Consider the following 27,521-nt stretch of genomic DNA (forward strand, 5'->3'; position numbering starts at 1 on the left):
AGTCAGATTTCCAACCTCTCAGCCATGTACCAGTTAGACTTTCTATATTCTTCTTGTTACCCCATTGTGGCTTCTACTTGATCTTGATCCATTTGGTCTGAGCCTTTCAAGAGAGATCCAGTACTACGCAGCTAGAAAAGCAAGAATCCAAACAATTGGCAATAGGAAGAAACCAGAATATCAGATTTCTGGCTATGTATTTCTCTTTTGTTCATAAATCTACAATTTGGGCAGAGTTTAGCAGGAACAACCAATCTCTGCTCCATCGGGCATCACCTGGGGTAGGTCAAAAACTAGGAGGTGAAGTCATTGAGAAGCTCCTCACTTTTAGGTAGGATTATTGGCTAGAACTTGTACACATGGACTCTCCATGTGGTCTGTCTGCTTCCTCATAGCATGAAGATTGGGTACAAGAGCAATCATCCCAAAAGGACCAGGCAGAAACTGTATCACCTCTTATGACATAGACTTGGAAGTCATATAGTATTTCTGTCACATAGTATTTCTGCAATCTTAGATTCAAGAGGAGGAAATATAGATCCCATTCTCAATGAAAGGAGTATTAGCATTACATTTTAAGAGAGTACGAGCGATGGGATATCTTATTGCATGCCATCTTGGAAAAACAATGTATCATAAGCAGTGATCAATATCCACTCTGAGTTTATAAACACAGAGCTTGTCAACTAACAGAGCTCTTTTCCAGCAATAACCCCAGACAATAAGTTTATGTACACATATGTAAGTATATGCGTATATGCATACATAACAAGTACTTGGTAGGTGAGGGTTAATTCTTGTATTCAACTTACTTCCAAGATATTTTCAGTGTTATGCCTCAGGGTAAGGGCAGGGAAATGGGTCACTCAATTAGTTTAAAATAAAAGTACTTTTCCCCCATCATCCATCTACTCTTTGGGAAAATAAATCAGGCCGCTGAAATTTGGACATACCATTTCCATGGTAACAAAACCTAAAATGCTAAAAGGTGGATTATAATCCTTTGCAATATTTAAGAAATCTGCATTTAGTTTCTGTGGTGGTTAAAAGTTCCCTTGACAGAAATGAATAGCATTACCACCACTAACCCTTCCCCATGCAAATGCACACACAGAAAACACACACACACACACATACACACAAGCAATAGGAGGGTTAAAAAAATCCATAATTCATATTGAGTACACAAAAATAGCGAGAAATGAGTAAAAATGAGACTTTCCAGTTTGGTCTCCTTAGATCGGCTTTGAATCAAGTTTTCTTGTTTTGTTTTGATCTCAGTTAGGTGGCTTTAGAAATAATCTGACCATCTGAAGCCTGGTGAAAAGTCAACTGTGATAGGTGTGGAAGTAAGGATAATTATGGCATTTGAGAACTACAAGCAGTTCAATACAGCTAGAGAGTAGAGTATGTCTAACACAGAGTCTTATTTTTGGTATTATGACTTTCAATTATAAAACTTCTCAAATATACCAAAAAGTATAGAAAATAATATGATATCTATGTACCTGCCCCCATAGTTTAATAGCTACTACCCATGTGCCATATTTTTCTCAAGTCTCTTTCCTGAAATTCATGTGTGACATTTCTAAGAATGTTTCTCTATATCAGTGCCTTTCAATGAATCCCTACACTGTTATATCTTTGTGCTTTAAAAATGTGTATAAATGGTATCATAGAGAATGTTTTTTGTAACTCATTTCTATTGCTCAACATTATGATTCTTATCTTTAGCTATAGGGCATAAACACACCAGAAGGAGAGCATAGACGAGCATTCAGTTTTGCACAGACAGCTAATCATTTATTCAACTCAATTTACATTTCACCCGAAGAGTGAGTTGATGGTGATGGTTGTTGTGTTTGTAGAAAATGTTAATGATATGCAGACAGGACTGGACACCAGAAACTCAAGTGAATACAGTAAAAAGAAAATAAGGTTTATTTGCAGCCCAGTCCTTCCATTTCTGAATGCCAGATGCTTTCTCTTACAATCCATCCTATGGGCAGGGATTACTGGGGCTGTGCGGTATTTAGTGATTACAGCATAGAAGTCCAGCAACTGCCCAGCAGGCTGCCCAAATGGACTTGTGCAGGGATCAGGGAGCTGCGTCTCTGAGCTTCCAACAGGAAACCCTGACCATTCCTTGTGTCCTAGCCCTCCCTACCAACCTACCCCTGTAGATCTTCTGTCCCGCTGGGAACTTTGGACTTGCCTCGGGTTGACTCTGTACCACACAGGCTGGGAGAGCTGACGGGCTAGGGGGATGACATCCATGTGGGTTCATTCATGTCCTGCCCTGTGCACACCCCACCTTTATTCCCCATTGCCATGAGAAATGCCTCCTTTGATGTTCTACTCAATTACCAGTTGTAGTTTGATAGATCGAGTAATTTTTAACTTTTCGTAGACTCTTAAAATAAAGGATCTAAAGGGATGTTTATTTTCAAGACATGAAATTGAGTCACTGATTTAATATCAGATATGCGTGAGCTATTAGATGTACCCCATCTCTCTTCTGTTTACCATATTATTCTCTGAATGTCTCAAACACCTTATGTATAGAAGCCCTCTCAAAACAGAAAGAAGAGATTGTACACATGTTTTACTCTTGAGGTGGCATTTACTTAGTCAACAATATCTACCAGATTAAAGTTATATTGACCTCACGTCACTGTCAACTAATTATGTTTTACTTCTGTTGCATTTCTGAGAATGTTAAGCTAAAAGAAAATTAAACTACAAGAAGCTTTATAGGCCATGTTCAAATACTAACAGGTTTGATAAACATATTTGTCTAAGAAGGGTAGGACAAAGAGCTCTTTGTTTACTGACATACTTGATTGTCATTCTGCTATACCTCTCATATGGTTGTTTTATAGGACATAAAGTCTAGGTATCCTGTCGGAATCTCCAATCTTATTTATAGCTTGCTGCAAAGTGGCTTATTGTCATTTATTATTTCTTATTTGATTTATAGAACATCTTTCCGCCAAAGAGCCTATAGGCTTATTCACATAAAGAGTACACACACACACACACACACACACACACACACACAAATACACACTTGAACTTCACTCAATACTGTCATATAGTTAGCAGTATAGCATCAAGAATCTGCAGGAGGCTTTTCCATTTGTTTCTTTTTGTCGCTGTTGTTCCAAGACCATGTTGTGGAATATTTCTCATATCCCAGGGTCACCATATTATCTTTCACTTTGAGTATTTATTGTTTGCCTGTAGGTGGACCGGATCATCTTCTGTGTCTTCTTAGAAGTTGACTTTAAAATCTACAGAAAGAAAATGGGCGAGTTTTTCCCTGCAGGTGAGTAAAGTGATTTGTTTTCTTTGGAATTGAGGATGGGAGTGGAGGCATCAGTTATATTTCTATTTCACTTCTTATCTTAAAGAAATGTTGCAGATGTGGTCTCCATACACCAGTAACCCCTGGCAACTTGTGTCATAATTTTCAAGACCTCACGGGAGATCTAAGCCCTTGACCCCTCTGTCCCAGGAGGCCATGGTGTTGTATTGGGGAAGCCAGTTCATATTTTGAGTCTCAGTTTCTCACATCAAAAATGAGGGACTGGACAAAGTGACTTCTAAAGACTCTTTCTCTGGCCCTAAATTTCATGATCTGTGATTTGTTCCCCACAAATGTAAATTGTCCAAGCCTGTGCCTACATCCACCATGTTAAACACCTTTGCTGGAAATTGTGAGGAACCCATTTATATTTGTAGCCAGAATTCAAAGAGTTCCTGCACTTTCTCCCTATTCCCCCCAATTTTCTTGGCCCAAATTATAATGAAGATAGCAGCACATCCTGGGGCAATCTGAGAAATGCGGTCATTCACATTATTTCACATTTCTTTTGAGAATGTAGACAAAATCTCAGTTATTAAAGAACCTTGATTACATCAATTGAATGTGTCATTAGATTTGGTTGGATTGGTTATTTTGAATATTTCTCCCTCATTGTTCCTCTTCCAGCCTTGTTTATTACCTTGTTATTTTGTGGGTGCCGTTAAAGTCACAGTGCTCAAGGTGCTTTCCTCAGCCATGGTAAAAATGGCTTCCAGGAAGCAAGCCACTGTGAGTGTTGTTGATGCCTACTTTTGAGGTGTCTGTGCCCATGTGAGGTGGCTTTCCAGGTACCCAGTGACTCTAGCAGGTAGGAGGGAGGGAATGGTGCACATTCACCTCTCTGGCAGTCAGAGCCATGCGGTAAAGAGGAGGCCCTGCCCGAAGATCAGAGCAGGATGCAGGTAGCCGTCAAGAACAGCTACAGAAAACTGCTGGAGATGTTCAACTCTGTGCTAATATTCAAGGCGGACTAAGTTCTTCTGGGTGATTTGAAGTCCTTCTCTCTAGTTTTGTAACTGAAAGGTGAATCTGCTAAGTATATTTAATTGGAGCCTTTAATTACCGTATTTTCCAAATTAAAACATACTGTAAATTCAGAAAGACTCCCCATGGGATGAAGGAGAGGACTGTGATGGTGGCCTTTTTTTTTCTCCTTCTCCTTTATCCTTTTATCACTTTTAAAAAATTTTTAAGTGATTCAGTAATTTACAGCATGTAAAGCACATAGTAACTATTTAATAAGTAGTTGTTAGTATGAGCTAAATTTAATAAATTCTTCTCCCCATGATATGATGGCTTTTTTTTTCTGTTTTAATCTCCTTGTTTCATCATTTCTCTTTGTTTCCTATATAAACACAGTGAGTTGATTGTGCATGAATTTCTGTACTTTTAAGTATTCTTTGTGTGTGTGTACTTTTAAGTATTCTTAAAAGAAAATATTCATTCATGAAAAAATGTGACTTGCCATTGTGTGTGAGGCAAAAATTCTCATGTCTTGTCAACATCACAGCATATTTTTTAAGCTTTCATCAATTTTGGACTTCTTGAGTGTTTAGAATTATGACATAATATTCATTTCCATGTCTTCTAAAATAAAACTTGTTTTCACTCTAACATATGATAAAAAATAATTGCATGTGTATGATCGACTGATATTAAAACAAATCTATCCATCAGCAAGTATTTCCAATGATGAAAAGCCAAAAATCATACTATACGTTTTTTTAAATGGGACAGTTTTAGTGGTCTAGAATGTATTACTAATTATGTAAATAAATTATTATTTGAAAAACTGCTATTCTAAATAAATCCAACATGCATCTTAGTACTTGAGAAAATGAAATAATAAAATCATCTTCAGTTTCACATCAATACTTTAAATTATAGCATGCTCATGAAATTATTTCCAGTGCATATTTATAATAAGGAGTGTATTTTTAAACTAACTGTCAAAATCCCCTCAAAATTGTTAAGTATTTCCACAATGCTGAAGCATCAGCCATTTGCGAATTTTGAATATGCAATATGAAGTAAACGTGGCTTCTAATGGAATGTGTGACTGCTAATATATATGATATACATTATCTGTCCATAATTTGAATTTATGGTTAATTCATAACCATACCATCTTTGACTGGAATCTGATTTTTCTGGTTTGTCATATATTCCCCCTAGACTGACTTATTCAGACTATCTCTAACTAGTCTTCTTAACACTTCCCAATGCAATAATGATAATAGTTTAGAAAAAAAAAAAAAAAAACGTCATTTTATATGAAACTAAATCTCTGTGTTTTGGGGTATAATAATCCTGTGTCCTTATGTATCATAATCAGGAATTTGAGGCAAAATGTATAAGAAAACAATACAAGTGAGACTAGAAAAGATCACATTAAATGTACAACACATACAAAACTACTACCTAATATTAATGATAAGAATAATAGTTAACATTTGTGGATTGCTTTCTCTCAGCCACACACATGGGCTAAGTCAGGTAATCTTCATGCTCACTCGAAGAAAGTAGGCACTATATTAACCCTACTTTTTTATGTGGAAAATGATGTGTACCTGAGAAAATGAAGAAATACAGCTAGGAAACAGCAGAACTCTATTTCAAAATTCAGAGTGGCATCTGTCATTGCACAAGTGATAATAGGTTCGTTTCCTCAGAGCATCTCCAGACCAGGATGGGTTTGACTTCTAGGATGCATTTGGATCAGTGAGAAAGTCTCATTCCTAATTTCATCTGCTGCCCGTAATTATTCAAAGCTGCCATGCTTCTCTTTCTTCTGATACCTATAAATGTCCTCATGGAAACTTTCTAATATGAGTCAAATTGGTACTTGATCATGGATCTCAAAATCAAATTCCATCCAGATCAGCTGGGCAGTGTGGTGCTTTGACCTGCAGAGGAGTAGGGGAGTGGTCACTGGAAAGCCAAAAGGCCTTATACATGACCACAGGGGAAGATGGAAAGGTGCTTCCTATCATTTGCTAGAGCTTCTGTGACATAGTATGACGGACTGGAGGGCTCAAAAGATTGCAATTTATTTTTTCACATTTCTAGAGGCTAGCAGTGCAGGATTAGGTGTCAGCAAAATTGCTTTCTTCTGAGGCCACTCTTCTTGGCTTGTAGATGGTCACCTTTCCTCAGTGTCTTCATCATGTCTTTCCTCTGTGTGTGCCTGCGTCCTAATCCCCCTCTCCTTGTTAGGACACCAGTCACATGGGATTAGTGCCCACCCTAATAACCTCATTTTAATTTGATCACCTTTTTATTTTTTTTATTTTTTATTTTTTATTTTTTTTATTTTTTAATGTTTATTTATTTTTGAGACAGAGAGAGACAGAGCATGAACAGGGGCGGGTCACAGAGAGAGGGAGACACAGAATCCGAAACAGGCTTCAGGCTCTGAGCTGTCAGCACAGAGCCCGACGCGGGGCTCGAACCCACCGACCGCGAGATCGTGACCTGAGCCGAAGTCGGACGCTTAACCGACCAAGCCACCCAGGCATCCCTTGATCACCTTTTTAAAAACCCTATGACCTGGATGCCTGGGTGGCTCAGTTGGTTAAGCTGCTCTCAATGTCGGCTCACATCATGATCTCACGGTTCATGAGTTCTAGCCCTATGTGGGGCTCTGCTTGAGATTCTCTCTCCCTCTCTCTGCCCCTCCCCTGCTTGCGCACTCTCTCTCTCTTTCAAAATAAATAAATAAGTAAAAACATATGGGGAAAAAAGACCCTATCTCCTAATATAGTCACATTCTGAGGTACTGGAAGTTAGGACTCCAACAAAATATCTTGGGGGACACAACTCGAACCCTAAGAGAGCCCATCATAGAAAGGCAGTGGAAACAACAAACGAAAGAAACCAGCAACAATTTTTTTTTTCACAACAGTTTTATATCTTTCTGTGAGTGAAGCACATTTGACTTTTTCCTTTAGATGTGTTATTTGGAAGTCTAGTGTGGCAGCTTTATGGAATTACCATATGCTTTGGTTGCAAATAATTTCTAGTTACAGTACACCATTAGATGGCCTACAGCAAATAATATTTGTACGATTCAACTCAGAGATCTCTTTGTTCTTTACATAAAAGGTTTGTATTTTTCGGTATGCAGGATTTATTGTGTTTATTTTTCATAGATTTGGAATACAGAGGTCAATTTTTTTATTAGAGTATGAGTTCCAACAGAGGACTTGGGAATATTAATTTTCCTCATAATAACAATGTCAAATTTACAGTTTGGAACTATATCAAAGAAACCTGACGTTGGAAGTAAAAAATGCCATGGTCAAGCCCCTCCCCCACTTTAAAGAAAGCCTATATTTGTTTACATCAGTGGTTCTCAACTCTATTCTTCAGGAAGGAGTATTTTTCCAAAACATTTTTTAAGTTATATCCTCTGACAAATAAGCATGATATTTTTTAAAATTTTACCTGGATTTACTCTTTAAAACCTAACAAGAGAAAGTATCCACATGACCTCTTCATCATCCCCTCTTCTCACAGATTTTATAAACTTTTCTCATTCAACAGTATTCACTATCATTCTGTCCATCAATCAACAAATAATTTATTATACACCTACTATTGTCAAAGGCTTTGGTCACTGCTGCATTTAAGATATAGTTCTTAGGGCACCTGTGTAGCTCAGTCAGTTGAGCGCCTGACTTTGGCTCAGGTCATGATCTCGCAGTGTGTGAGTTCGAGCCCCACATCAGGCTCTGTGCTGGCAGCTCGGAGCCTGGAACCTGCTTCAGGTTCTGTGTCTCCCTCTCTCTCTGCCCCTCCTCTACTCACACTTCTTTTCTCTTTCAAAAATAAATAAACATTTAAAAATTAAAAAACAAATTTTTTAAAGATATAGTTCTTAAGGGTGCCTGAGTAGCTCAGTCAGTTAAGCGTCCAACTCTTGGTTTCAGCTCAGGTCGTAATCTCACGGTTTGTGGGATTGAGCCCTGTGTCAGGCTCAGTGCTGACAGCATGAAGCCTGCTGGGGAGTCTCTCTCTCCTCTCTCTCTGCCCCACCCCCCTCTCTTTCTCAAAATAAATAAACATTTTTTAAAAAGATATAGTTCTTATAATATGCCTGAGAGGCCAGTATTATGCAGAACAGTTGGAAAACAATATTAGCAAATAATCAAGTATAGCATTGGTATGGTCAAAGTACCCAGGAAATCAGAGTCAGGTGTGTATGAGAACCAGGGTGGTTGTGGCAAGTTTCATAAAGAATGTGTCACTTGGTGGGGCGCCTGGGTGGCTCTGTCAGTTAAGCGTTGGACTTCAGCTTAGGCTTTGAGTTCAAATGGTTTGTGAGTTCAAGCCCCACATCAGGTTCTCAGCTGTCAGTGCAGAGCCCACTTCAGACCCTCTGGCCCCCCCTCGCTGCACCCCCCCCCCCGCTCACACTCTCTGTCTTTCAAAAATAAATAAACATTAAAAAAAAAAGAATGTGTCATCTGAAAGATGAGCAGGAGCAGAGAAGCGATGCCAAGTACTGTGTAAGTGACACGGAGGAAGAAGGGCAGTTCAGATAGAATTTGGGAAATGAGTAGGATGCTTATCTCCAATTTGTGAATCCCTGACGGAAAAATGTTGATACTCATCACCATGTAATAAGCAGTCATACATTAATTGTATGACTTTGTGCATGTCGTTTAACCTTTTTATACTTCAGCTTTACAGCAAACGCAGTAATGGGCCAAATCCAAATAGAATAAATAATAATGTAAATGAATGTTTAGAGAGGTGTCTAGACCAAGCATCATAAAATTTTAAATACCCATGTTTCTTATTACAACTTTAAAAGGAGGTATTTTCATTATTGTGGCCATCTTAATTAAAATGGCTATAACCTCTTATTGCAAAAGTAGTACAGATTTACAGTAAAAATAGATAATCAAAAAGAAGATACAAACCATCGAGAATGAATTACCTTTCGTTGTTTATCCTGTAAGAAGCCCCCTGTAAAATGGAAAATGCAATCAGAATTGCAGTCTTATCATTTGCTGTGTATCACATAACAAATCTGGATTTTTTTAGGTCATTTTATATTCTTCCGTAACATAATTTTAATGGACCCAGTGTTTACCCAAAACCATACTGTTGAACCATGCAATTATTTTTGCAAATATTTCCCTATTCATTTATAAATAACACAGAAAAACAGCTTCATAGATAAATATTGGCATACATCCACAATTTTTTAAAAATACTTTTCTAGAAGTAGAATTACTTTTTCAAAATGCATCCAAAGTCAAGACACTTTTCATACTAATTGTCAAATTGGCCACAGTGCTTATAGCACTATGGGTCAGTGTCATATATAGAACTGAAGGGGTCTTCATTTCCAGAGTCACAAATGTCAAGGCCTATACCTCGCACTAAGCACCTTGGGTGATCAGGGTGCCAGCGTAGTGGGGTTCTTACAGTATCCTTACATGGTGGAAAGAGAGAGCTCTCTGGGGTCCCCTACATAAGGGCACTAATCCCATTCATGAGGGCTCCACCTTTTTGACCTAATTACCTCCTGAAGCCCCTACTCCTAATATCATCATATTGGGCATTAGGATTTCAACAGATGAATTTTGTAGGAAACACAAATTCAGCCCATTGCACTGAGTTTACATTCGCATGAGCAGTATGTGAGAGTTTACTTTTCCCCTGCTTTTCCCAATTGGGCACATTCTCATCTTTTGATGTTATCACTTTTATACATGAAATAAAGTAATTAATGGGTAACAACATGTATTTCTCTTATTTCTAGTATGGCTTATCCTTTCTTTCAGTTATTTATTATATCTCCCAATTTTTATGCAAAACTGCTAGTCATCTCTTTTGTACATTTTTATTGAGTATTTCATCTTTTTTATTGGTCTGTAATTTGTATAGTAAGGTTCTTAGCTCTTTAAAATATATGTTGCAAACATTTCGTCATTTGTGTTTGTGATATTATTCTTGTATAACCAAATCAACGAGGAAAGGTGGAAAGACAAAAGAAAGATGGGAAAAAAAGAAAGAATGAAAGGAAGGAAAAAAGAAGGGAGGGAGAAAGAGTAGTTGGAAGAAAGAAAGGAATAAAAGTAAAAAAGAAAAAAGAGTGAAGTTGAAAACTAAAAAATTCAAAAATTACTTTTATTTTTATGCCTGTGTACTTGATCCCATAAGAAATCATTTTGTTTTATTTTATTATTTATTTTTTCTTTCATTTTCTTTTTTTTTTCTTTTTGAAAGCGAGGGAGAGAGTGAGCACATGAATGTGCAGGGAGAGTCAGAGGGAGCGAGAGAATCTTAAGCAGACTCTATGCCCAGCTTGGAGCACGACATGGGGCTCAATCTCACAACCTTGAGATCATGATCTGAACCAAAACCAAAAGTCGGACGCTTAACTGACTGAGCCACCTGGGTGCCCCAGAAAGCATTTTATTTCTAAACAGGATTATTATTCGTAGTTCTACTCCTCAGACACTTTTTCGTTAAAGCAGTATGCTTCCTAATTTACAGGGTACGGTAGGAAGAAAAGTGTCTTTCCTGCAAAGATGCCTTAAACCCCAGAACCTGTGAATATGTTGGGTCACATTACAAAGGGGAAATAAGATTGCAAATGAGAGATTACGGTTGCTAATTAACTGACCTAAAGGTGGGGATGTTATCCTGTGTTACCTGGGTGGACTTAATACAATCACAAGGGTCCCTAAAAACAGAAGAGGGAGGCAGGAGACAAACAGTGGGAGACATGGCTGTGGAACAGTGTCCAGAAAGATGTGCATCACTGGCTTTGAAGATAGAAAAGAGGGGCCACAAGCTGAGGAATGTAGCCTCCAGTAGTCAAAAAGGCAAGGAAACAGATTCTCCCCCAAGAGCCTCAGAAAGGAGTGCAGGCCTGCCATCATCTTGATGCCCATTGAGATCCATATCAAACTTCGAACGTGTGAAGCTGTAAGATAACAAATTCATGCTGTTTGAAGCCATTAAATGTGTGGAAGTTCGTTACAGCAGCCCTAGTAAACTAACTCACCAGTTGAAGAAGCACACACACAAAAACTGCTTTACCCAGTCTGATTTGTACATTTTTTCCCCAAATGGTACATTTGTTGTATAGAAAGAAAAAAATACTACAAAGTGAAGAATTCAGAAATGTCTTTAATTATAAATATTTATGGTGACTTGGCACATTTGTGCACATTTGTACACTTTTAATGCGTGGATTCCATTGATGTTTAGAATTATACAAGACATGTTCTCTGTAACGTGACATAAATGAGTTGACTGCCTTCTTAGGAATTGGGTGCTAGCCATTTCCACTTGATGGGCCTCAAAAGCTACAAATGCATTTCTCCTTCAGTGAAAATCCAGTGAAGTGTTGCTGTAACCAAGCAACCTGAATGCAAGAACAAGCAGCAGGCGTAGACTGAAAGCGATCTGTCCCTTCAAAAGGGGGGAATGTTCAGTGTGTGTAGCAAATGCTTAGGAATAACAGAACAAATAAAGACCTGGGGACACGAACCTTGACTAAGCAGAGTTTGATCTTATTAGGAGGTTCTGATAAAACAAAGACAAGACAAAATGCTGCTTGGAGAAGGGAGATGCTGTAGGCATCTTTACAGAGAGACCCTTCCAACATTTTTGCTTCCGAAAGCAAGGTGCTTCTGAAAGACCCTTCAAACATTTTGGGTTGACTGGTTTCTGTTCTTTAGGTGAAAACTTCCAGGCATATGCAGGGGGAGAAAAAATCCTTTAGAGGTATATGAATGAAAGAATTCCTAATAAGGCACAGAGATAAGAATAAAGATAAAAATAACAATAAAGTAAATGAAATCCTCCAACCTTTATTCTTTACCTATGGCCCTAACTTGTACTCTCAGTTACAGGTTTTTGAAGTTTTCACCTTCAATTGCTGTGCACTCTATATCCAGAGCAATTAGTGATTTCCAATACCCTGCTACAACTGTCACTGTTGAGGTTATCGGGAATTCTTTGATGGGTCCAGCATGGTTACTGAAACCAGTGCATATTTGATCACGTGGCTCCACATGAGCCTTTGCAGCCCTTATCTTACTTGACTGCTCAGCCTTTTACTGACCATTCTGTCTTCTACTTCTCTTCCTGCCAGCCCTTTCTGGTATACTCATCTGTGCACAGCCCATCTCCAGCTGGCATCTCCAGGCATCTCCAACTCAACACATCTAAAACCAAATTCAGAATCCTTCCCTTCAACTCAGCCCTTCTCCTAAATCCTCTATCTCAGTAACTGGTGCCATTACATGCCAAGATGGCCAAGCCGGAAGCAGCAGAACCATGCAGTTTTTAAGCAGTGCCTTTTATTTATTGATATATTTATTAACTAATGATATTTGAGTGCTCTTCTTGACCAAGGACCAGTTGGAGGGTGGGGGAGGAACAACCTTTGGCTTATTCCTTTTTTAATTTCTCTAAGTCCTATCAATTGCCTTACAGAAAGTAAGTTTAGCAATTTCTTAGATATTGTGGGTTCAGGTTTTCCATTTAATGGAAGAGCTCTACTTTGCAAGGATGTCCCCTTTATCAGCCATTCTTTGCTTGGCATTTCTACTTTGTCAAGTTTCACAAGAAGTCATGAGCATACCCACATCTTCCATACTTTGTGAGAATCCTGGAAAGCTTGGAGCACTTTATTTTGGCTAATAATATTTCTTCTCTCTGCAAATGCAAATTGCTCCTAGAAGCCCTTAGTAATAAAATATTTAAAAGATAAGGCATACAGAAGAAGCTTGTGTTAAGAAATTAAGCCTTAAGAGAGGGGACTTAGGAGCACATGAAATAAAAACCGCAACAAGATCGTCATAATTGTTCTGCTTGACAGACCGACCTGCACATTTGTGTGGATGCCCCTGAAATTTTGACCTGAGAATTTCAGATGCCTGTCCTTTTTTTTCCCCTGGGAGTGCAGAGACTGTCTTAATAGCCTATAAGGTAACTTTCTTCTTCATAGGACACTTCTTTTTCCATACAACTTACAGGCCTCTTTAAAACAAGATTCCACCACATACGTGTCACTTATCCAACCTTAGGATCCTGGCCATGGGCCATGAGAACTGTGCCATCCAGCTGCAGGGTAAATGGGTGGTTTCAAGCATAGAAGGAACTATATATCTTATGAAGAGAATAACTTGTCCTCAGTTCCAGCAACCGTATGGTGTGGGCACTCCTCACCAGCATGAGTGTTGGCTAGACATCACTACTTGGCTCAACTTGGATATCCAAAAAGTGGGATATCTACTGTTTTTGAAAGCTTTTTTTACCTCCAGCTCATAAATATCAGTCCTTTGACCAATGGTTCTTCAGCTGCAGCTTGCATGAGCATCACCTGGAGGGCTTATTAGAAGAGTGTTAGGCCCCTCCCCCAAGCTTCTGCTGGAATAGATCTTTAGTGGAACCTGAGAATTTGCATTTCTAACAAGTTCCCAGGTGATAATGGTGCTGCTGACCCAGAGACCACACTTTAGACTAAAGTTCTGTGAGAGTATCTGTAATCTGTTTTGATTCCTTATTTTCCAAAAGACTGCACTAGTTATGGGAACACTAGTGATAAAGAAGTAAGACCAATCTCAGGTCATTGCAAAATCCATGGTATACTCTGCTTTTCAACAAACTCTGGCTTCCATTCAAGAAGGTGAAGTAGATATTACAGACTTGAAAGAGGTTAGACACTTCCTCCTGAAATGTACAAAGCTAACTGTTACTGAAAACTGGTTATTCATGGGACACCAGTGGGCTTTCACACTCATTTTTTATCAAAAGAAGAACTTTAGTCAGATTTGTACTTTTGGTGCAGAACTCAACAGGGTAATCTGACAGAGAGGGGTGCAGTGAATAAAGACAGCATCCATTATGAAATTAACATCAAAGAGGTCCCTTAAGATGGAATGGAGCCTTAGCCCCTGGGCCATTTCTGCCAAGGAAAGGAAGCAGTGTTTCTGGAATTGGCATTTCTGAACACACAGAACCATACCATCTGATAGATTGCTCTCAATTTTGAAATGGTATTTGTATCACTTTGGCTAAGAACCTTTTATTTGATTTGTGTCCTCTAACAAAGAAGCATGATGCTTGAAGAACTGTTAAAAGGGCAGCGTCTCCGTGCCCATGCTCCATCAGTCCCGTAACTGCTTCCAAATTTTGAATGGCATGCCTCCTTATCTCCATAGGCTTATCCTCTTCTTTCACATATTGCTTTTTTGTTCCCTGGTTGTAGTAGAAAAAAATTCTTGCTAGAAATATGCTGCATAAATATGGCTCAAGTGAGTACATTTTATAGAATAATGTTGAACTAAAGTGGATTTCATTAATAAGTAACAGCACATTAGATGCTTTGTAGACCAAAAGTACTCTGCACCAGATTTTAATATAAATAACACCAAAATATTAAAGCATGGATTTTATAGTGTATTAGTAAACTTCTCTTGTGTCAAAAAAAAAAGTTCTCTCTCAAAAGCTGGTGTGTCGGGGCGCCTGGGTGGCGCAGTCAGTTAAGCGTCCGACTTCAGCCAGGTTACGATCTCGCGGTCCGCGAGTTCGAGCCCCACGTCGGGCTCTGTGCTGACGGCTCAGAGCCTGGAGCCTGTTTCCGATTCTGTGTCTCCTTCTCTCTCTGCCCCTCCCCCGTTCATGCTCTGTCTCTCTCTGTCCCAAAAATAAATAAACGTTGAAAAAAAAATTAAAAAAAAAAAAAAGCTGGTGTGTCATTTTCTGCTTAAATTTGGTTAGTCACCCTGTAATTTTCAGGATAGAATTTAAATTCTTCAACCTGAGGTATTAGGATTCTCCAGAGAAACAAAACTAATAGTGGATATAGGTTTAGATACAAATATAGATGTAGGTATAAATTTATTATAAGGAATTGGCTCATGCAATTATGGAGGCTGCCAGATCCTAAGACTTGCAGTCAGCAAGCTAGAGACACAAGAGAGCTGATGGCATAGTTCTAGTGGGAGTCTGAGACCTGAGACCCAAGAGAGCCAATGATGGTGTTTCAATCCAGATGCTTGCAGGCTTGAGACCCAGGCAGAGCCAGTGTTTTACGCTGAGTCCAAAGTCAGGAAAAACCCTATGTCCCCACACGAATGCAGTCTGGCAGTAGTTTCCTCTTCCTTGTGGGAGTGTAAGCCTTACACTTACTGGATGAGGCCCAACCACGTTACCGGGGCTATCTGTTTTACTCAGTCTACCAACCAATTCAAATGTTCATCTCATTCAGAAATTTCATTCGGACACACCTAGGGTCAAGTCTGACATGTGTCTGGGCACTCCATGGTCCAGTTACATTGACACATACAACTGACCACCATACCCAGTGAGAAAGATCCTTCATGATCCGGCCAGAACAGGTCACTAGACCCATGGTTCCCCTGTAAACTCCTGCCTCCAGCCATGGAGAGCTAGTTTTGTTTCCTTAAAAGCATTTTGACTGTTCATAACCATGTGTTCTCATAGATGTTTTTCCCTTTGTTTGAGTGTGATTACCCTTTTCTTAGTTCGAATCCCCCCAGAAGCAGACCCTGAAGCAAGAATTCAAGTGAAAGTCATTTATTTGGAAGATAATCCCTGGAATCACTAGCAGGGGAGTGGAAAAGAAGAATTGGAAAGGGAAGGAAGGCAGCAGAGTTAAATTACAAACTAAATTAACCACCCGTCCACTGGGGTTTATTCCCAGGGTTGGGGTTGGGGTTGGGGAGGACTCTGGGAGAAGCTTCTGAATTAGCACACCTGAGGAGCAAGGGCACTATAGTACTTCTGTGCAAGTCCTGGCAGTTATTTGTGAAAGACTGCTCTCTTGGGGTGTCAATTCCCTGATATTTCTCCTGTGGCCTCCAGCAACCCAGAGAAAGCCCTCAGGTGGAGATCTGGTGGCTGGAAGTCGGTCTGGCCAGCAGGGAAGTGTCTAGGAACAAGGGCTTGTAGGCAGGGCACCCATATTTACTGGGAATCTACTGCAGCCTTTCCTTACCCCCAGATAATCCTGAATCTCCCTTTAGGATTCAACTTAAGCCTCACCTATTCTGGAAATCCTTCATAGACCTCTCTGACTTAGCTGCTTCTTGTCTGTTTCCCAGTAAAACCTCTGCTTACCTGCATCAGAGAATCTGTTACTTCCTCTTCTGATTGTTGTTTTACTTTTCTCTGCCATACACTTCTTTGGGAGTTTTTGAGGGAATGGATTGTCAACTGTATCTTCACGGTCTTCCATGGTTCCAACATATGGTGTTGGTCAATAAATGGTTCTTTAAGTTGTGAAAGTAGTAATAATAATAGCACCATAACACGAATAGCCAGTATTTATTGAATGCTCATTCCATGTAAGCACTTTACATGTATTACTAACCCTAGCAAGTCATACTAGGGTATGACTTAGGATACTTTTATTATCCCTATTTCCCAGGCATAGGTTTACATAATTTGCCCAAGATTACACAGCGATTTATAGTTTGGCCTGCAAGTAAACCCAAGCAGTCTGAATCCAGATCCTGAATATACTCTTAACCACTATATGAATAAATGAGTGAAATGAATGAACAAATGAATAATGACATCAAGTATGATCCTTCAACACCTGGAGACATTCTAGGGATGATGCTATCAGTATAGTCTATAAAGTTCAAAGATCAGCTCTAATGTCACATTTTCCAAAAACCTTTCCTCATAACCTGACTGGAAGCAGCTATCCCTCCCCTGATACCTTTTGTGATGGCCCTGACTACTCTCTATTATATATCCAAATTGATCTGCATGTCCTGCTTTCCTTACTAATAATGTTTGTAGACAATTGTGTCTAGATTTGTCTTGGTATTTTATTTCTCCAAACACAAAGCTACACCTACAATAGGCTATGGAGGAGTGTTTGCCAGACAGACAAATGGATACATAGATGACATGCAAAGAGATCTTTGACTCTTCCTTTATCTTTTCCTGGAAACTGTGGAGACTTTTTTTCATCCCACTCTGATTTCCAGAAAGTCTGCCGGTCTAGATATTTTAGATGCTCTGAAAAATAAAATTTTATTTAAATCTATTAAGTTCAGGGAAGAATCTGTGAAGAGTTTACTTTGTAACAATTTGATAATAATTTAGTTAGAGAATTATATTTCTAAGAGAAAGATATTCTTTCTCCCAAAATTATATTCAGAGAAAAAAATGAAAGAAATAAAGTATACAGCTATTCACTAATGTTTCTAACAATTTGAATGGAAAGAAATTTACTTCTTTATAATTTTTTTAACGTTTATTATTTTTGAGACAGGGAGAGACAGAGCATGAACGGGGGAGGGGCAGAGAGACAGGGAGACACAGAATCGGAAGCAAACTCCAGGCTCCAAGCCATCAGCCCAGAGCCCGACACAGGGCTCGAACTCATGGAGTGAGAGATCATGACCTGAGCTGAAGTCGGACACTTAACCGACTGAGCCACCCAGGCGCCCTGAAATTTACTTCTTTAAAAGTTAACCATGGCCATCAAGAATTATTTTCCTAAAACCTCAACTTAAATTCATTTTCCATTCCCAGTGACTGGTATATCTATAATCTTCATTTATAATTAGCACTTTGAAGAATGTCACATTGTATAAATTTGGCTAAGAAATGACTAAATTTAAAGCGTATGTCTGGGTGGAAATTACAAATCTTTACTAAGTCCCCATTGCTTGCAAATCATCATTTGGAAGCATGTCCTACAATGTAAGAGGTAGATAAGAAATATAAACACAGGAATTCTCCAGTTTGACTAAAAAAATCAGAGAAAAAATTTTTAAAAACCTCAGAAATATTATTCAGCAGAAATTTCTTTATGGATTTTAATGTATAAAATTAACATTAGGTCCTAGAGAATACAAAGGAACATAAGACATAGTCTTTAACTTTGCAGAATTTATGATGTCGAGATGGGCATCTGAAGGATACATATGTTAACAAGTAGACATATGATGTGGTGGTAATAATAAGTAATATTTAGCATTTAATATTTCAGTAACTGTCCTGGTGCTTTAGGTGGTATTATCTCATTTAATCCTTACCCTTTTCATTAGGCAGACAGGAATCCCTGCAACGTCGTAAACCAGATCAGAGCTCTCTTTTAAGATGGATTTTGCACCTGGGTGTAAAAGAAATTGGAGTCAGGAGTGAGAAAAAGAGAAGAGCAGTTAGGAAACCACAAAATAGGGAAGGCAAATGGCAGAGTTTGAATCGAGTTGCAGTGATGTGAATAGAGAGGAGAAAATGTGGAAATAAGACAGGCAGGATTCATACTACCTGGATGTAAGGAACATTGAAGGAGAAGAGATGACAACATATCAAAAGTTCAAAAAGCAAACATGTCACCCAGAGGGTAGAGGAAGCACGCGTCCTTGCCCAATTAATGGGGGTTTCACTGGGATGAGTGGAATTGAATGGGAATGATGCAACTGGGGCCGGCTGGGGGGTGGGCACTTGAACATACATGGTTAAAGGTTTGGATTTGCACATGTAGCAAACTAGCACTTTCCACGGAGCTGTGCAGGGAATGGGTGTTGTCAGCCTAAACCCAAGTGGTGAGCTCCACATTTCTCAGATACTCATAAGCGCACATCCCTTTCATTGACGGAGAAAGTGCAGCATTTGAAGTGTGCGATTTTTATTTTTCATCTTTTTAGAAATTGAAATGACCAAAGTGACCATGCATTACTTGTATAAGTAAAACAAATGATTGTGTATGTACTTTGTTATGCATACATAACAATTTTTAAAAGGAAATGTGAACCCTAGGTGTTAAATTGTGCTGTGATGTATATTTACACTACCTTGTATTAACTTAGCATAATAATATAAGACAATCGAAATGCATGTTCTAACACTCTTTTCTACTGAGTTCTTTTTGGCCTTTGAAGTTGTATTAGTCAAACTGGAGAATTCTGAGCTTACTAGCTTTCATATGAGTTTTTCTTTTGTCTTCCCCCCCCCCTTTTTAAATAGATGATAATAATGAAGACGATGTTAACGTGAAAGAAGATTCAGGTATTAAATTTATGATTTTATTCTTAGAGGATAGGCAAGGATCATTTTGTTGTTTATGTGCACCTCACAGTTTTTCAAAGAAAAGCAAAATAAGGTTAATAAAATAGGTGAAGTGGGATATGAGTACACTTATCTAGATGATCACTGAGTAATATATGGAATTGTTGAATCACAATGTTGTATACTAAGAACGAAAATAACACTGCATGTTAACTATCCTGGAATTAAAAGAAAAGAAAAAGATACAAATGTACAGTCGAGGTCATAAAATAAAGAAGTAATTGTGCTAACTAACCCTTATGGCTAATACAATTAGCATATTTAAGCAGTAAGCTTCCAGCTTTCTGAAAGCTGAAGTAAAAATGGAACCTGATGTTATAATAAATACAGTTGTGTAGCAAATCATCCCAAAGCTAGGTGATTAAAGAACCTGCTTGTTATGCTCATATATTCTGTGGGTCAGGAATTCAGACAGAGCACAGCAGGGCTGACTTGATCATGCTGCTATACAAGGTCTGAAACCTCATCAGGAAGCCTCAATGGCTGAGTGCTGGAATTGTGCGAAGATTTGTTCACTCGTATGTCTGGCTGGCAATTGATATGCTGGCTTTTAGCTAAGACCTCAGCTCAGGCAGTCTTCTGAAACACCTGTGGTGGCCTTTCTATAACCTGGGCTTCCTCACAGCATGGCAGCCAGGCTCCAAAGTGGTTCCTCTAGAGACAGCAAGTGAGCCAGCAGGAGCTGTACCTTTTTAAGACTCAGCCTCAGGAATCCCAAAGAATTACTTCCACAAAAATCTTTTCGGAGCAGTCATTAAGAAACCTGCCCGGGCTCATGGGGAGAGAAAATAGGCTCAATATCCTGACAGGGAGCTGTGAGGTTTTGTAGAGCATGTAGGACCTGAAAAATTGCTGTGGCCATCTTTGGAAAATACATTGGGTACATATGATATATTGTTCTCACTATCAGAAATTAAGATGCATGCCTGCTTCTCAAGAAAGATCAGTGTTTGATGAGAGAAATCTAGTGGTTACAAGCTTTGGATCTGGCCTAAGGTGACCAGTCAATACGTGCTTGACTATGAATGCAGGAATCAATAGCCCTGATTTCAATCCTAGCTCTTCTACTTACTGACTTAGTACTTCCTGACTTTGGGTGAAAGTTTTCTCTATAAGCATCAGTTTACACCTCTAGGGGCAAAACTATTATAATACAGTCTTGTTTGGGAATTAAATGAAATATCATACCTGAAATATTTCTTGGACCTTAGTAAACACTCAATAAATTATCGCTTTTTTTTTTCCCTTTCTCACTCTAACAGATATTGGAGGGTATAGAACTTTATTCCACGGTATAAGAACTCCATGTTCCCAATTTTGGCAACCACACTGTTCTAGGCCTGAAATAGAACTGGGTTTCAAAATTAAAACAGATATCTTAGAGGTCCTGATTTTGTGTAACCCCCTCTTCGATGCCAGAACTCCATACATAAATCACCGACAACACAGTCTGAACATCTCCATTAACGGGGAGCAGTTTAAATTCCAAGGCAAACAATCTCGTTTGACTAAAATGGTCCTTCTCCTTGTTAAGTTAAATCTCTATCCCTCCCCTGACTTCCCACTGTCTTCGTGGAAAGATAATCGTTCTTTTCTTCATAGCTGCTCACTGGAGCAATGTTCATAACTTCTGTCTAGCTTCTAGCTTCTTCTCCAGTCCAAACATGTCTGATTCCTATGGTTCCCTCAGCCTCCCCAGGGCAGTGGGTTTGAAGGGTGGAGAAGTAGAGGAAGCATCTAAAAGCCAGGAATGAAGGAGGTAGAGCAGGATCTGTAATAGCAGCTGCCAGTTCCCTACCTATATCCCCTTGGCCCTCACTAATCTTTTACAAGACCAACAGCTTTCTAAGGAAAGCTCTTGTGACTCTGCAATCAGTGTTTCTCGCTGGTCATGAAAGCACACTTGAAGTGCCAGGAAGTTAATTTCCCTGGAGTAGCCCTCAGCCAGTGATAGGCAAGAGCTGGTTGACCCCTGAAGGACACATCGGAGGCATATTGTGTTCCAGTGTCATCCAGTAGAAATATAATGTGAGCCTCAAATGTGAGCCTCATGTTTAATTTCAGATTTTGTAGTAATTACATTGGAAAAAGTAAGGAGAAATGAGTGAAATTAATTTAATATTTTAGTAACATAATATATCCAAAATATAATGATTTCAACATATAATCAATCTAAAAATTTTATTAGTCTGATATTTTACATTCTCTTTTTTTTTCCATACTATGTTTTTGAAATTTGTGTGTATTTTACATGCATATCTTAATTCAGACTAGACACATTTCAAGTCTTCATTGGCAACGTGATGTGTGGTATTGAACAATGAGATTTTTTTACCATCACCCAGAGGTCCGCAGTAGAATTGAGCCCTGACTATCCACAGTGGAGCTTGCTCACGCAGTATTGTGTGCCTCTCCTTTCTTGTCTCACCTCCCTACTGCCCTCTGGCACTTTCTGGGATAATCTCTTACATTAAGTATTTGAACTCAATAGTTGTCTCAGTGTCTTCTGAGAAAATCCAACCTAAGACAAAGACTCTGCTTGTCTTTTGTAAAACATTAAGCCCAAGGTGAAATTTCAACTAGAATATCCATCCCTATACTCATGTGGGATGTCTTATTATTTAAAAGAACCATATGTTGAAAAAAGACTTTAAGGGGTCACCCGCATCTTGATTTAATTCCATGAACTTAATGTTAATTTCTGCTATTTTAATTTATCCTGCTCAGCGGAAGTATCCTTGGAATATCCTTCAGCCATGGGGAGTACTGCCCTTTCAGCCAGCCAGTTTAAGGGCCTTATCTTGCTAAGGATCATTTGCCTAAGTGCCCTAAGTATACATTTCTAGGCAAGGGGAGTTGACTTCTTAATGAGATGCAGCTAGCTATCCAAACCACTGAGTGATTTTAAGAAAATCATTATTAATGCTAATGCAGAGCCCACAAGATTGGAGTCAGCATATGAGGTTTGGGGGGCTTTAATTGGATCATCATTTCTGATTTTAGTCTCATCAGGTTTCCTGAGGGTCTCGTGTCCAGCAGCTGGATGCAGCTGTTAAAGTCATACTCTATGGCCCAAGGATGCTAAGTCACCTGGCCAGAATGGGCTTGGGAAGCTGCTCTCCGTTTCCTAGTATCTGAGTGCTGAAATCACCGGAGATTTCTGTGCAGAATGGTTCCATGATGTGCCACTGGTCCTACCAGACATTGGTGAGCAGGCTGACTTCAGTCCAGATCTCACACTTGGAAGTGTTGGTCTCCAAGAGAGTTCTCTATCCAGACCATTAACTACTGCCTTTCTCTGCCCTGCATCACATATTCTCATATAAGTAGAAATGCTGGAAGGATTTTTAAGAATGCAGCTGACACTAGTAAAGGGCTACTTGGGACAAATAACTTGCCAACAAAGGCTAGTGAATGATAGTGAATAATAATCTGACTACCAAAAGTCAGGTGAACTGACTCTCCAGGTGGCGGGAACCCCCTTTTGGAGAGTTTGCATATTTCCTTAGTGTAAATACACACACCACAGTGTTTTCAAGCTACCAAACATGAGATCAATGAGTGTGGGAGCCGAGAGATAGGTATAGTCAGCTCACTCACATCAGCCCCAGCACACCTCTGCTGAGCCAGATTTTAACTGAGTATGTACCTTGTGCCAGTCACTCAACATACATGAATTCATTTAAGATATGCAACAACTGTAGGAGGCAGGGATTGTTATTACACAAGGCTTAAAAGGAATTAGTTCCTGGCTTAAATAGCTGATCCATTGGTGTGTCTGACCTCCTAACTTAAATAGCTGACCCACTGGTGTGTCTGAACCCAAAGTTCATACCCTTGTACTCCTGTCTCCAGACCCTACAGGTAAGTAGAGGCAGGAGCATCTCAGATGGTGTGAGGCAAGGTCATCTTCAAGGTGAGGCTCTGCTATCACAATGATAGAAACAGACCAGCTTAAATGCTTAGGATGCCTTTTAAGTCCTTTATCAGTTTCTTTTATCCTACAATAGAAAACATTTCCCCATCTCCTTCCATTCCCAAGAATGGCTGTTGAAATGGGACCCTACCAGGAATAGGAAATCAACAGCCACCTATGGAAGTCCAGCTACATGAGAGTCAGGAGCACAGTTGAGTTCTGTAGGGGGCAAAGCTATGCTCATGGCAAAACTCCAGGTCTCCACCCTCTGCCAGAAACAGAGGCAGTATAGATAATATGATATGCTGTCAAGGAGAATTATGGGTTGCTTTGGAGAAATCTTCCTTCTGCTTCCCCAGGCCAAAGGGAGAGTTGTTCCTGCTGAACCACAAGTAGAAATCTGAGCACAGAGGCCATATGTATCAGTGACATTTAGTGAGTGCCTCCATGGGTGTTAGGAAATGATACTACACTTATGTCATAAATGACTATTCATAGTTAACATGTATCCACGTCCAGTGACTACCCAAGGAGGGCCCTGTAACTTTTTAAAAAATAAAGTACTTTTGGGAAACGCATCTCAAAATTTAGACAAACAGAAACAAATAGATGTCTTTAAGAGATGCCTCACCCATTCTCCAAGAATTCCCATTCAGGTTGGGAAATCAGGTTAATGATCAAAAACTCACTTTTAAGAAATGCTGGTTTGGGGTTGAATCTCCAGCATTAGAAATTCTCCTCTTAGTCCTAGAGGCAGTTGATGCATTTCAGAGGCATCTTCCAGGAAGTCTTAGTGTCTTCTCCCAGGGAGATGGCAAGTGTCGTTTTGCCTACTTTGTGCATCCTTTTGAGCACAGCATCTGTGCTCAGTGAGCTGTTCCAAGCATCTCATTTCTGTTTTTACTGAACCCATTCTGAAGGGTCAACATCCATCTCACACCTGGTGACAGAAGTTTGGGGGAGTTGCTAATGTAGTCACTGGCAAAATTTTTCACCCTAGCCATGGTAATGATCTTCGATGTGACTGCCATGCAACCACAGAAAGGCTATGGTGCCCAAAAAACCTTTGTAGTCCATAATGCCACAGTTTTTAATAGTACAGCTACCAAATGCAATTTTTTGTTCTGTTCCTTTTTTAATAAATGGGAAAGGAAAAATGAGTCGCCATAGCTCTGTAGTATAATTTTAGAATCCTGGCATAAGGCGACAGCTGCTAAGAGAGTAAGAATTAGGCATGGGCCCCATTATATTTTGGCCTTAAAGAAAGGCTTGGGTAAAGGGGAAATAAAACCAATTGGAAATGAAATTCTCAAGACACTACTAGGTACCAGGGACACAAGAGAGATTAGGAAAGACAAATGTCCTTTTCTCAAGGAACTTACATTCTTAGGAGGTGGGATGGAGAAGGGAGACATACAATAAAGAAATAAAGAAGGGGACAAGATAATTTCAGATATATCAAATGATGTATTTGAGAGAGATTTCCCTTGCAAGGACCCTTCATATTAGGAATTCAGGGAAGGCCTTTCTCTGGAGCTGAATGTGGTTTGAGATTAAAAACAGAGAAGAAGATAGACATACGAATGTGTATCTCGGGGGGGAAGAAGAATAGCAGGTGTGAAGATTCCAAGGCAGAAACCAGCCTAGTAATGGTTGAAGAACACACAATGGCAGCCAGTAAATCTGACGCCAAAGCACAAGTGGGAAATGAGGCTAGAACAGTAGGTAGAGCCCAAATGGCATGTTGCCCTGGCCCATGAAACTGGATTTGGATCAATCCAATTGGTCTTGGTCTGTGATCCAAGACCAGTAGCAGGCAGGTAAGCAACAGAATCTGGTTTATGTTTAAAAGATAACTCTGGTTGCTACAGGGAGAGTAATTTTAGGGAAGTTAGAAAGCCAGAAGGTTACTGTAATAACCCAGATAAGAGATGCAGATGATTCCACAGGATGAACACCACGGATGAATATGGGATAGAATTTGGAGCAGAGATGATAGGACTTATTACTTCCTGGGAAAGTAAATGAAAGGAAATATTAAGGACAATAGCTCAGTTTTGAGGTTTACACTCTTGGGTAGGTAGTGATATGTGAAATACTCTGGAGAGAACAGGTTTGCCGACATCAAGAGTATTGTTCCAGCTGTGCTTAATGGGATTATTACATAAATTTGAAATGCTTGGTAAGAGCTGAGTGAGGGAAAATCATTAGGGCTGGAAAGAGGGAGGCACAGTTAAATCCCAGCCCTGAAAGGAAAATAGGAAAGATGGTAGTTACAGGACCCAGGAGACAGAGAGGGTCAAGTGGAGGAAGCCAACAGATTGGGGTTGTAAGCTTATGGAGGGGTACAATAAGCCCTTGAAGACCACTGGTCACTTAGGAATAAAGCCAGAAATTTCACTGGTGCATAGAGACCCATATCCCAGGGCACAGCTGGGTGGGAAGTGGGGTAAAGAATGGAGAGTGGATATGGAGGTGCAAAGAGAAGACATCCAGTCAGAATATAAAACGAGATGCCATGTAGGCAGTTGAAGATATGCTTTGAGCTTAGTAGAGAGACCAGGACTCGAAATACAAATTAATGCCTAACAAAGTATCTATATCTGAATGGGATGAATTTAGAGATATAATTCCTAAAACCATCTTTAGAATTTTTCTTTCTGTTTAACTTCTTCAGAATTTAAATTTTTAGCCTCCTTGGATAGACTTGGCCCGAGGGTATTGGGAAGCAGTGAGAAAAGTGGGAAACATAATAATTAACCTGGGGACATATAGAAGTTGTTTAGAATTTGGACTACTAAAGAAATCTGCTAAATAGAAGGAGGATAATTTCAAGCACCATGCCCCCCCCCCGCCCCAAAATGAGACATTGCAGCTTCATCTGGCTCCACTTGAAGGACTTAGTAAAAGGAAATTGCACAATGGCAACTATCAGTTAATCCATGAAGTTTTAAATCAATCTCCTGTGGAGGAAAAAAAAATGGGGTTTCCTTGTAGAGAATTTCTTTTAATTAAAAAAAAGAGAGCATCTAGGGGCACCTGGGTGGCTCAGTCGGTTAAGCGTCCGACTTCAGCTCAGGTCACGATCTCGCAGTCCGTGAGTTCTAGCCCCGCGTCGGGCTCTGGGCTGATGGCTCAGAGCCTGGAGCCTGCTTCCGATTCTGTGTCTCCCTCTCTCTCTGCTCCTCCCCCACTCATGCTGTGTCTCTCTCTGTCTCAAAAATAAATAAACGTTAAAAAAAAAAATTAAAAAAAAAAAAAAAAAGAGAGCATCTAAGAGGCACCTGGGTGGCTCAGTCGGCTGAGCATCTAACTCTTGATTTCCGCTCAGGTCACGATTTCACAATTCAAGCCCCACGTGGGGCTCTGTGCTGGCAGAGTGAAGCCTGCTTGGGATTCTCTCTCCCTCTCTGTCTGCCCCTCACCTGCTCACTCTGTCTCTGTGTCTCTCAAAATGAATAAATAAACTTTAAAATAAAATAAAATGAGCGTCTAAGTTTTCACATTTGTGCGAATCATTACTAATGGTAACGAAAAGATGTTTAAGCTGAAGCCTGAATGTCCGTCTATGTGCACTGGAGAATCACAGGCTGTTGCCGAAATTCAGCTTAGCCAAAATGACACATGAACCTGTGATCAAGCTTCACTGCACATGTGGGTTTACTGCGGGGGGAAGAAAAAGAACTTTAAGTTTCAACATGATTTTAAATATTTAATATCTACATAAGAATGTTTTAAATCTTTATGCTTCCAGAGGTGTTAGAGCCAAAAGGCCTCTCTCCACCCCACAAGAAGAGCAAAGCAAAGAAGCCAGAGGGTTCCAAAGACTCTAGCGAAGGTGAGTCCTCTTCTTCTGGTCTCTAAAAAATTACTCCCTGAAAAGAAACTTCTGGTTAATGTTTAAGTTACGCATGTGCTCTCATGTTCGGATGTTCCTGAGGGTGCAGAAATCACAGAAAAATTCTTTATCCTTTCCTAATATGTTGATTCTCCCCTGAATGTGAGAAAAAAACACCAGATTTAGGTTTAACTTGTGAAGGTAAAAACCAAGTTTAAGAAGACGGTTTCTCGGTGCAATGTATTTTCTGTTCCTACAAATGCTCAAATTGTGGGTGGTGCTTACAAGTTAGGTGGAGACCTCTAGGTGAC

At 39.6% G+C, this 27,521-nt stretch overlaps 1 long non-coding RNA gene across 1 annotated transcript; it reads left to right on the plus strand.

The window, feature by feature from the left end:
* The first annotated feature begins 3,250 nt into the window (after positions 1-3,250).
* Positions 3,251-27,209, plus strand: LOC116737976. Its single transcript, XR_004343382.1, has 3 exons — positions 3,251-3,328; positions 19,355-19,396; positions 27,127-27,209. It is a non-coding gene; the product is annotated as an uncharacterized LOC116737976 (long non-coding RNA).
* Positions 27,210-27,521: the final 312 nt, after the last annotated feature.

This window comes from Lynx canadensis, chromosome A3 (genome assembly GCF_007474595.2).
Source record: "Lynx canadensis isolate LIC74 chromosome A3, mLynCan4.pri.v2, whole genome shotgun sequence".
Lineage (NCBI taxonomy): Eukaryota > Metazoa > Chordata > Mammalia > Carnivora > Felidae > Lynx > Lynx canadensis.